Source organism: Macaca thibetana, chromosome 16, assembly GCF_024542745.1.
Source record: "Macaca thibetana thibetana isolate TM-01 chromosome 16, ASM2454274v1, whole genome shotgun sequence".
NCBI classification, from domain to species: Eukaryota; Metazoa; Chordata; class Mammalia; order Primates; family Cercopithecidae; genus Macaca; species Macaca thibetana.
In genome coordinates, this window is record NC_065593.1 from 45,871,827 (window position 1) to 45,883,472 (window position 11,646).

At 48.2% G+C, this 11,646-nt stretch overlaps 1 protein-coding gene across 6 annotated transcripts in view; it reads left to right on the top strand.

Moving 5' to 3' along the window:
- The window catches only part of SNF8 (SNF8 subunit of ESCRT-II), a 576,904-nt gene that overhangs the window by 276,692 nt on the left and 288,566 nt on the right, over positions 1–11,646 (top strand). The window contains exon 1 of one of the 6 annotated variants that reach the window (XM_050765705.1): positions 4,084–4,087. The exons of the other annotated variants lie outside the window; for them this stretch is intronic. The gene's annotated coding sequence lies outside the window, so the exon portion shown is untranslated. Of the gene's footprint in view, positions 1–4,083; positions 4,088–11,646 lie in introns of those variants that run through there. 6 annotated transcript variants of the gene reach the window in all.

Sequence of the window (11,646 nt, forward strand, 5' to 3'; positions counted from 1 at the left end):
CCAAGGTAGGAGGATCACTTGAGCCCGGGAGTTCAAGATCATCCTAGGCAACATGGTGAAACCCCATCTCTACAAAAAATCCAAACAAATTTTTGTCAGACATAGTGACGCACACCTGTAGTCCCAGCTACTCGGGAGGCCGAGGTGTGAGAATAGCTTGAGTCTTTCAAGGCTGCAGTGAGCCATGACTGCACGCACCTCTGAACTCAAGCCTGGGCAACAGAGTGAGATCCTGTCCAAAAAAAAAAAAAAAGAAAAAAAACAGGCTTCCAGAGGGCAGGATCTATGTCTTGTTCAATATCATTATCTCCCAGGGCCGGATGCAGTTAACTTCATTATATTCATTGAATGAATGAGAGCACAAACAAATGAATGCCATGTTGTAGGGATGCCTGGGAGAGCAGGAGAATATAGATTGTCCACCGCTATCTGCAGGATCTGGCTCTAAAGATCTGATCCTTGGCTAGGTGCGGTGGCTCACACCTGTAATCTCAGTACTTTGGGAGGCCGAGGTGGGCGGATCACTTGAGGTCAGGAGTTTGGGACAAGCCTGGCCAACATGGTGAAATCCCCTCTCTACTAAAAATAAAAAAACTAGCTAGGCGTGCTGGCAGGCGCCTGTAATCCTAGCTACTCAGGAGGCTGAGGCCGGAGAATCGCTTGAGTCCAGGAGGCAGAGGTTGCAGTGAGCCAAGATCATGCCACTGCTCTCCAGCCTGGGGGACAAGAGCGAGACTCCATCTCAAAAAAAAAAAAAAAAAGAAAAAAGAAAAAAAGATCTAAGCCTTGATCTATATCACTGCCAGAATCTTCCCAGGATGGGGTGGGGTGGGGTAGCCCATTTAGAGCAATTAAAGGTCAATTCAAAACTCAGGTTTAGCAGGCTAGCCAGAGCCACAGGGGGATATGTGAGCCAGTTACTAGACTTTGGAAGACCGATTCACAGCCCGAGTTTGGAAAATAAAACTAAGCCTTTCTCTAGAGGGAAGCGGGTGGGAGGCAGACGTGGGGAATGCCCGAGTGCCACAGGGAAAGCAGACAGGTTTCTGCGCGTTTGAGTGAACTCAAGGACTCAGGCCGGAATATTTCAAAAGTGTTTATTACCGAGCCGTCCTTGGGCTAGGGACCCAGGCGACCAGGCAGGCTGCTGCCTGTGCGGAGGGAGGAGCAGAGATGTTTCTGCCCCCAGCTCCTCCTGTACTGCCTGAGATCCCACTAGCCCGTCCTTGCTCTGGCCCTGTCCTTTGGACCTCTTCCGGGGCTGTGAGGAGAGAGAAGCCTGGGGCTAGCTCTGGTTTAGAAATGAAGGTTCTTGGAGGCAGTTTCACTTCTAGTATGCTGTGGAGCAGGGGAAGCCAACCAGGACTCCCTCTCTAGTCTCTTTACATCACAGAGGATCCTCAAAACCAGTCAGATCTTGACAAGCTTCTGCCCAAGTAGGGAGATGAGGTCCAAAGGGGAGCAACTTGTCTATGGCTGGGCGCGGTGGCTCATGCCGGTAATCCCAGCACTTTGGGAGGCCGAGTCAGGCGGATCACCTGAGTTCAGGGGTTCAAGACCAGCCTGGCCAACATGGTGAAACCTCGTCTCTACAAAAAAAAATATATATACAAAAATTAGCTGGGTGTGGTGGTGCACCCCTGTAATCCCAGCTACTCAGGAGGCTGAGACATAAGAATGGCTTGAACCTGGGAGGCGGAGGTTGCAGTGAGCCAGGATCACGCCACTCCACTCCAGCCTGGGTGACAGAATGAGAACTCTAAATAAATAAATAAATAAATAAATAAATAAATAAATAAATAAATAAAACAAAAGAGAGCTTGTTTCAAGTCACGCAAGTTCAAACTCAGCTATCCTGATTGCAAGTCAGACTGTTCTCTAAGCCACAACTCAAGGAATTCTCAACCTTAGTCGGTCAAAAGGTGCGATCCCTAAAGAAAATACTTAATTTAAGAACACAAGCTTTTCTCCTCCTTCCTTTCCCCCAGGGCACCACCTTGCCTCGCAGGAGGCAGGAACACTTTCTTTAGGGCAGGTCTTGTGATGTTTTGCTTAAGAATGCAGTTTCTTAGCTGAATGCCTCGGTTCAAATCTGGCTTCAGCCACCTCTTGGCTCTGTGACCTTGGGCCAATTACATACATCCTGTTCCTCCTGTTTCTCATCTGTAAAATGGGAGAATGAGTAGATTACAGGGCTGATGTGAGAATGAACGAAGTAAGTGGAGCCTCTTAGTGCTGAGCATGCAGTACGTACTTTTTGTTGTCTTGGAAAGGAACCGTGGAGCCAGGAAAGGGGTCTAGTCAGCCCTGGTCACTAACCTCCAGCACAAGGCTGTAGTCGCAGAATGCCCTGCAGCACATCTCACAGAATTGCCAGCACGAGGACACCCTCGGTGGCCTCTTCCTCCTAAGCCCACCCTCATCAGTCCTCAGATCACTGAGGGCCCTGTCCTTTTGCTTTCTGGGGGCAGATAGAACAGTGCAGACCTGCACCATCCAGCCTGACCACCACTTGCTACACAGAGCTCTTGGGCAAGACGCTTTCTTTGTTTTTTGTTTGTTTGTTTGTTTGTTTTGTTTTTGTCTTTCAGCTTTTATTTTAGATTCCAGAGATACACATGCAGATTATAAAGGTATACAGGGAGCCGAGATCACCCCACTGCACTCCAGCCTGGCAACAGAGCGAGGACTCCATCTCAAAAACAACAACAAACAACAACACAAAGCTATATTGTGTTATGCTGAGGTTTGGCGTATGACTAAACCTGTCACTCAGGAAGTGAGCACACAGTACCCAATACATGGGTTTTCAACCTTGGCCCCTCCTCCCCGCTCCCCACAAGGCGCTTTCTTAATGCCCCAGAGCTTCTGCTTTTTTCATGTGTGAAGATGGGAATGCTGCGCGAAACCCCATTTCCAGGGTAGTGGGGGGATCATGTGCCTGGCACCTAGTCCATTCTCAAAACTCGTTCATCCTTTCCAGGTGGAGTGTGCGGGTTGAACTCATGCCCATCGGCCCCTCCCTCTCACCTTTGCATCTCCCACCACCAGGAAGGAGGCCTATTAGAGAGCACGAGGCCACATTCTTGGACTCTTGGCCTCTTCGGCTCTAGGCTGAAACCTTGGGCAAGTGACACACCCTCTTTGTGAAGACCAGGTGGACTGAGCTGTCCCTGGCAGCCTGAGTCAGGGTTCACCAGGAACTCAAGTGAGCCCTATTGAAACCACCTTTGCAAAAATCGTAACTGAGAAAATTATGATAGTAAAAGATATCAGACCTAATTGACCCCATCTTGTTTCTAACCTCTAAACTGTCCGTTCCTAAGCGTAGGCCGAACTAGCTTTGGAAAGAAACTTAGGGTATAGTTTATATAATAGCCCTTCCCAAAAGGCTAAACTGTTCTGGTAAAACTAATGAAAGGCCACCAGTCACCAAGTCAAGATGAAAGGGGCTGGAATTCTAAATATTACCAGCCATTATTCCAGAGGTTATAAGATTTGCAACTTCCCTAAATTACTCTCGAAGGTAACATCACTATTGTGAACCTAAGATCGGCCTTTTGAGATGTCTTTTCAGGTTTTTGCATTTCTAACAACCAGAGGGCCCCATCCAGACCTGCCAACCAGTTCTGTGGCCCCCACCCAGGAACTGACTCAGCAGAAGAGAACAACTTCCACTCCCCGTGAGTTCATCCCTGCGCGAACCAATCAGAACTCCCAATTCACTGGTCCCTACCCACCAAATTATCCTGAAAAATTCTGATCCCCAGTGTTCGGGGAGAAGGATTTGAGTAATAATAAAAGAGTTTTGAGGAAGACTGATTTGAGTAATAATAAAACTCCAATCTCCGGCACAGCTGGCTCTGCATGAATTACTCTTTCTCTATTATAATTACCCTGTCTTGATAAATCGGCTATCCTAGGCAGCGGACAAGGCAAACCCCTTGGGCGGTTACACTGTCACCTAAGATGACTCCTGTTCACTAGCTCTGCCAGGTTGGCTGACTTGAGTCCTAAGGTGAAACTCACACGAGGAGAAGAGGATCTGCAGCCCATGTGCTGGGCAGAGGTCTTAACTGAATGGGGGATGGGTTTCCCATTCCCTTTCTATCCCTATGTTTAGGTACATGACTGATCATCCAACTCACTGGTACAAGGAAAACGGAAAGTAAAGAGAGCTGAAAAGGGCCGGGCGTGGTGGCTCACGCCTATAATCCCAGCACTTTGGGAGGCCGAAGCGGGTGGATCACGAGGTCAGGAGATCGAGACCATCCTGGCTAACATGGTGAAACCCCGTCTCTACTAAAAAATACAAAAAAATTAGCCAGGTGTGGTGGCGGGCGCCTGTAGTCCCAGCTGCTCGGGAGGCTGAGGCAGGAGAATGGCATGAACCCGGGAGGCGGAGCTTGCAGTGAGCCAAGATCGCGCCACTGCACTTCAGCCTGGGCGACAGAGCGAGATTTCGTTCCCACCCCCCCAAAAAAAGAAAGAAAGCTGAAAGAGAGATAGGATTGTGTCCTGATGCTTTGGCATTTAGGAGGTTTTTTTTTTTTTTTTTTTTTTTTTTTTTTTTTTTTTTTTTCCTCTGAGACAGAGTCTTGCTCTGTTGCCCAGAGTGTTGAGCAGTGGCATGTGTCTCACACATCCATGTGAAGAGACCCCCAAACAGGCTTTGTGTGAGCAACAAAGCTGTTTATTTCACCAGGGTGCAGGCGGGCTGAGTCCGAAAAAGGAGTCAGTAAGGGTGGTGGGATTATCATGAGTTCTTATAGGTTTTGGGATAGGCGGTGGAGTTAAGAGCAATGTTTTGGGGCTGGGGGTGGATCTCACAAAGTACATTCTCAAGGTTGGGGAGAATTACAAAGAAACTTCTTACGGGTGGGGGAGATTATAAAGAACATTGATCAGTTAGGGTGGGGTAGAAACAAATCACAATGGAATGGAATGTCATCAGTTAATCTATTTTCACTTCTGTGGCTCTTCAGTTGCTTCAGGCCATCTGGATGTCTTCGTGCAGGTCACTGGGGATATGATGGCTTAGCTTGGGCTCAGAGGCCTGACATTCCTGTCTTCTTATATTAGTAAGAAAAATAAAACAAAATGGTGGTGAAGTGTTGAGGTGGCGAAAATGTTTGGGGGTGGTATGGAGAGATAATGGGCAATGTTTCTCAGGGCTGCTTCGAGCAGGATTAGGGGCGGTGTGGGAACCTACAGTGGGAAAGATTCAACTGAAGAAAGATTTTGGGGTAAGGGGTGATATTGTGGGGTTGCTAGAAGGAGCATTTGTCATATAATATTATTGGTTATGGACTGGATGTGGTTTTGTATGAATTGAGAAACTAAATGAAAGACACAAGGTCCGAATAAAAGGAGAAAAACAGGTATTAAAAGACCAAGAACTGGGAGTACCCAGGACCTCCAATTACAGAGTGTTGAAGGGGGTTCGGCGTAATTACTTGCTTGGTTGGCACAAGTTTAGGCTCTATCCTTGAGTTTTTTTATGTTGTCATATACCATGCCAGATTAATTTAGGTAAAAACAGCACTCTTCATTTAAAAATATACAGAGTCCTCTTTTTTTAGCAGTGAGTAAGTCGAGGCCTTGGCGGTTTTGGAGGAAAGAGAAATGCAAAGTCAGCAATTGTTTGTTAAAGAAGGATTAGAAACGGCTGGGAGAGAGTGACTGAGATTGATAGTGTGGTGGAGATAGCTGGTGAGAGGTAGAGGGTGGCATAGGAACAGGAACGAGAATAAGAGTAAGTATAAAAGTAAAGTATAGGACTTCATCAGGGTGAAAGTATTGGAGTGTACTTTGTCACTGAAGATCTTCTATCCACTTCAAGAGAGACTTAAGGGTGGCAGTTTGAGGTAAAACCAGGCGCCACTGAATACCAAGAACCTAAGAAACTGAGGTGGGAAGGCCAAACCGAGGAATTATGTCTGACAGAAGGGAAGAAATGACCGCGGTGGCCTTCTCAGACCCTGTGGGAAAGGCCTCTACCCATCCAGTGAAAGTGTCTACCTAGACCTAGAGGTATTTTAGTTTCCTGACCCGAGGCACATGAGTAAAGTCAATTTGCCAGACCTGGGCAGGAGCAAATCCCCGATGTGTAGGGAAGGGAGGGGGCGTGAACAATCCCTGAGGAGTAGTAGAACAGCAGAGGGAACACTGAGAAGTGAGTTCCTTAAGGATAGATTTCCACAATGGAAAGGAAATGAGAGGTTCTAAGAGGTGGGCTAGTGGCTTGTAACCTACATGCAAGAGGTTGTGAAATGACAATAGAATAGAATGGGCCTGTGAGGCTGGAAGGAGATATTTTCCTTGGTCTAAGAACCATTCGCCTTGTGTGGGAAGAGATTGATAGGTGGAAGTTCCAGTGGGGAAGTAGGTGGGAGTGACCAGATGAGAAGGAGAAAAACTGCTGTGAGGGACAGAAGTTGGAAGGCTAGCTGCTTTTTTAGCTACCTTATCAGCATAAGGGTTGCCCTGAGTGATGAGATCTGATGCCTTTTGATGGCCCTTGCAGTGTATGACTCCAACTTCCTTTGGAAGCAAAGCGGCCTGAGGAGAGTTTTTATTAAAGAGGCATTAATGATGGAGGACCCTTGCGTAGTGAGGAAACCTTTCAGCCCATAAAACAGCACAGTGGTGCAGGATATGGGGTCAGTATAAATATTGACGCATAGTCCCTTTGCAAGAGTGAGGGCCCGAATTAAGGCAATGAGTTTGGCTTGCTGAGAGGTAGTGGAGGGGGGCAGAGCAGTAGCCTCAACGATAGATGTGGAAGATACTATAGCATAGGCTGCCTTTGCTGGTGTGTGGCGATTAGGCCTGGTGGAACTGCCATCAATAAACCAGGGTGAGGAACAGGAAAGAAGGAAATATGGGGAAATGGGGTGAATGTCAGGTGGATTGATACAGTCGTGGGGCTCAGGTGTGGTAGCCGGAATAATGTGGGAGGCCGGATTGAAGTCTGGGCCAGGAACAATAGTAATTGTGGGAGACTCAACAAAGAGTGAGTATAGCTGAAGGAGCCGGGGAGCAGAAAGTATATGCATTAGGTGTGAGGAAGAAAATAGATTTTGGAAGTTATGAGAACTGTAGAGAGTGAGCTGAGCATAGTTTGTGATTTTGAGGGCCTCTGAAAGTATTAGGGCGGCAGCAGCCACTACACACAAACATGAGGGCTAGGCTAAAACAGTAAGGTCAAGTTGTTGGATAGAAAGGCTACAGGGCGCGGTACTGGCTTTTGCGTAAGAACTCAAACCGCACAGCCCTGCACTTTGGCTGTGTGTAATGAAAAGGGTTGGGATGAGTTAGGGAGAGCTAGTGTGGGGGCAGCTTCTAGGGCTGTTTTTAATGAACGGAAAGAGGAGTGGCGAAAGGATTTAGGATCTATGGGGTCGGCTAGGTTTGGTTTTGTGAGTTTACATAATGGTTTAGTCAGGATGGTAAAACTAGGTATCCAAAGGTGGACGTACCTAACCACGCCTAGGAAGGAAAAGAGTTGTTTTGTAGAATGGGTTGGGGTTTGGGAGATTAGCCAGACACGATCAGCAGGGAAAGCATGTCTGTTTTCATAAAGAATTAGGTAATGGATAGGTAAGAGATAGGTAATGGATGAGGAAGAAATTTGGGCTTGACTGAAGTAATGGGGGCTGTCTGTGAAGCCTTGCGGCAGTACAGCCCAGGTAATTTGCTGAGCCTGATGGGTGTCAGGGTTAGTCCAAGTGAAAGCGAAGCGAGGCTGGGATGAAGGGTGCAAGGAACAGTAAAGAAAGCATGTTTAAGTTCCAGAACAGAATAATGGGTTACGGAGGGGTTGTGGAGGGAGGCATCGAGGATAGCAGAGTATATGGCTTTGGCACCACGGGGTGGATAGGCAAGACAATTTGGTTGATAAGGCGCAGATCCTGAACTAACCTGTAAGGCTTGTTCGGTTTTTGGACAGGTAAAATGGGGGAATTATAAGGAGAGTTTACAGGCTTTTTTTTTTTTTTTTTTTTTTTTTTTTGAGACGGAGTCTTGCTCTGTCGCCCAGGCTGGGGTGCAGTGGCCGGATCTCAGCTCACTGCAAGCTCCGCCTCCCGGGTTTACGCCATTCTCCTGCCTCAGCCTCCTGAGTAGCTGGGACTACAGGCGCCCGCCACCTCGCCCGGCTAGTTTTTTGTATTTTTTAGTAGAGATGGGGTTTCACCGTGTTAGCCAGGATGGTCTCGATCTCCTGACCTCATGATCCACCCGTCTCGGCCTCCCAAAGTGCTGGGATTACAGGCTTGAGCCACCGCGCCCGGTCAAGAGTTTACAGGCTTTAAAAGGCCATGCTTTAACAGGCAAGTGATAACAGGCTTTAATCTTTTTAAAGCGTGCTGTGGGATGGGATATTGGCACTGAGCAATGTAAGTGTGATTAGGTTTTAAGGGGATGGTAAGGGGTGCATCATTTGTCACCAAGGAGGGACTAGAGGTATCCTATACTTGTGGATTAAGGTGGGGACATACAAGGAGAGGATGTGAAGGAGGCTTTGAACTGGGGGAAAAGGTGGCAGTGAGGTGTGGCTGTAGCCCAGGAATAGTCAGGAAAGCAGATAATTTAGTTAAAATGTCTTGACCTAATAAGGGAGCTAGGCAGGTGGGGATAACTAAAAAGGAGTGCTTAAAAGAGTATTGTCTAAGTTGGCACCACAGTCGGGGAGTTTTAAGAGGTTTAGAGCCTGGCCGTCAATACCCACAACAGTTATGGAGGCAAAGGAAAAAGGACTTTGAAAAGAAGGTAATGGAGTGGGTAGCCTCTGTATTAATTAAGAAGGGGATGGACCCTCTACTGTAAGAGCTACCCAAAGCGTCTGTGATGGTCCAGGAGGCTTCAGAGGCGATCGGGCAGTGTCAGTCTTCAGCTGCTAAGCCGAGAAGATCTGGGAAGGAATCAGTCAGAGCCTTGGGCCAGCTGGACAGTCCAATTTCCAGTGAGGTCCTGCACAGATGCGACACGGCTTAGGAGGAATCCCGGGCTGCGGGCATTCCTTGGCCCAGTGGTCAGATTTCTGGCACTTGAAGCAAGATCCTGCGGGAGGAGGTCCTGAAGGAACACCTGGCCACTGTGGTTCAGGCATTTTGAAGTTCTTGTGTGCTGGAGATGTGGCTGGGGTTTCTCTCACAGTGGAGGCAAGTAATTGCAACTCAGAAATACGCTGCCTCTACTCTATTATTGTACACCTTGAAGGCAAGGTTAATTGAGTTCTGTTGTGGGGTTTGAGGGCTGGAAATTAATTTTTGGAGTTTTTTCTAATGTCAGGAGTTGACTGGGTGATAAAATGCATATTAAGAATAAGACAGCCTTCTGGCCCCTCTGGGTCTACGGCGGTAAAGTGTCTAAGGGTTGTTGCCAAATGGGCCATGAACTGGGCTGGGTTCTTTACCTTGGGTAGCTTTGTTTGTCATAATTAACAGCTTTGTAAGATGCCTTTTTAAGCCCTTCAACTAGGCAGGAAACCATGTAATCTCGCCTAGGTATACCTGGGGAATCAGCCTGATAGTTCTTTTTCGGGACCAAATGTCTCACGCATCCACGTGAGAGACCCCCAAACAGGCTTTGTGTGATCAACAAGGCTGTTTATTTTACCAAGGTGCAGGTGGGCTGAGTCCGAAAAAGGAGTCAGCAAGGGTGGTGAGATTATCATGAGTTCTTGTAGGTTTAGGGGCATGGGGTGGATCTCACATTCTCAAGGGTGGGGAGAATTTGGGGAGAATTACAAAGAAACTTCTTAAGGGTGGGGGAGATTATAAAGAACATTGATCAGTTAGGGTGGGGTAGAAACAAATCACAATGGAATGGAATGTCATCAGTTAAGCTATTTTCACTTCTGTGGATCTTCAGTTGCTTCAGGCCATCTGGATGTCTTCGTGCAGGTCACTGGGATATGATGGCTTAGCTTGGGCTCAGAGGCCTGACTGCATGATCTCTGCTCACTGCAACCTTCGCCTCCCAGGTTCAAGCAATTTCTGCCTCAGCCTCCCAAATAGCTGAGATTATAGGTGCACACCACCACACCCAGTTAATTTTTGTATTTTTTTTTTTTTTTTTTTTTTTTTTTTTTTGAGGCGGAGTCTTCACTCTGTCGCCCAGGCTGGAGTGCAGTGGCACCATCTCGGCTCACTGCAAGCTCCGCCTCCCAGGTTCGCGCCATTCTCCTGCCTCAGCCTCCCGAGTAGCTGGGACTACAGGCGCCCGCCACCGAACCCGGCTAATTTTTTGTATTTTAGTAGAGACGGGGTTTCACCGTGTTAGCCAGGATGGTCTCGATCTCCTGACCTCGTGATCCGCCTGCCTCGGCCTCCCAAAGTGCAGGGATTACAGGCGTGAGCCACCGCGCCCGGCCAATTTTTGTATTTTTAATAGAGACAAGGTTTCACCATGTTGGCCAGGCTGGTCTTGAACTCCTGACCTCGAGATCCGCCCACCTTGGCCTCCCAAAGTGCTGGAATTATAGGCATGAGCCACCGCGTCCGGCTGGCTTTTAAAAGGAGCTTCTACAGCTTTTTTTTTTTTTTTTTTTTTTTTTTGAGACGGAGTCTTGCTCTGTCACCCAGGCTGGAGTGCAGTGGCCGGATCTCAGCTCACTGCAAGCTCCGCCTCCCGGGTTTACGCCATTCTCCTGCCTCAGCCTCCCGAGTAACTGGGACTACAGGCGCCTGCCACATCACCCGGCTAGTTTTTTTGTATTTTTTTAGTAGAGACGGGGTTTCACCGTGTTAGCCAGGATGGTCTCGATCTCCTGACCTCGTGATCCACCCGTCTCGGCCTCCCAAAGTGCTGGGATTACAGGCTTGAGCCACCGCGCCCGGCCTTCTACAGCTTTTTCACAAAGGTGGTTTGTAGGTAGCACTCACGAGCTTTGGCACTCCCACCACCTGACTGAAGGCAGAACTCAGCCAGGCAGTAAAAACTTGAAACCACCAGTGGCCACAGGAAGTCATCTGCCTACCCTCCCTAACCCCATCAGTGAATTAGGAAACCAGGTTGAAACTGCTGCTAATTGCCTCAAAAGGTTAGGATTGGAATCAGTTGCCTCCAGGGCACTTGTGTGACCTTGAAAAAATCCTTTTATTTCTGAGTCTCAATTTCTTTATAAAATGGGGATGGATAGGCTGGGCGTGGTGGCTCATGCCTGTAATCCCAGCACTTTGGGAGGCCGAGGTGGGTGGATCACCTGAGGTTGGGAGTTTGAGACCACCCTGACCAACATGGAGAAACCCTGTCTCTACTAAAAATACGAAATTAACTGCGTATGGTGGCACATGCCTGTAATCCCAGCTACCAGGAGGCTGAGGCAGGAGAATCATTTGAACCCAGGAGGCGGAGGTCGTGGTGAGCCGGAGATTGCGCCATTGCACTCCAGCCTGGGCAACAAGAGTGAAACTCCGTCTCAAAAAAAAAAAAAAAAGTGGGGATGGATAGGGCTGGGCATGATGGCTCACACCTGTCATCCCAACATCCCAACACTTTGGGAGGCCGAGGAGAGTTGATCACCTGAGGTCAGGAGTTTGAGACCAGCCTGGCAAACATGGTAAAACCCCGTCTCTACTAAAAACACAAAAATTAGCTGGGCATGGGGGCAGGTACCCATAATCCCAGCTGCTTGGAAGG